Source organism: Morone saxatilis, unplaced genomic scaffold, assembly GCF_004916995.1.
Source record: "Morone saxatilis isolate NCDOM2014 unplaced genomic scaffold, NCSU_SB_2.0 Contig24, whole genome shotgun sequence".
NCBI lineage: Eukaryota > Metazoa > Chordata > Actinopteri > Moronidae > Morone > Morone saxatilis.
Window position 1 is genome coordinate 25,416,129 of NW_023339807.1, and position 298 is coordinate 25,416,426.

The following is a 298-nucleotide window of genomic DNA, read 5'->3' on the forward strand; positions in this document are numbered from 1 at the left end:
ACACTCTGGAGTACACTTTCACATCACTGTATCAAGGTGAGAGGTTAAATCCCTGGAGGTCAGCAAAGTCAAGATTTCAGCTTCTGTTAAGTTGTTCTTTGATTGCTTTAGTCTGAAAAGGTTTTCATGGGTGTGCACCTCTTTCCCAACATGCTGCTGTTATTCTACTCACCAATAAATTACGCAATATAACAATTCTTAAAATAACAATTTTCTCTGCTCAATGTAATGGACAGCGGTACTTACAAGCTGTATAATGAAGTCAGTGGTGACATTTTTAAACAATTATTTTGGCAAA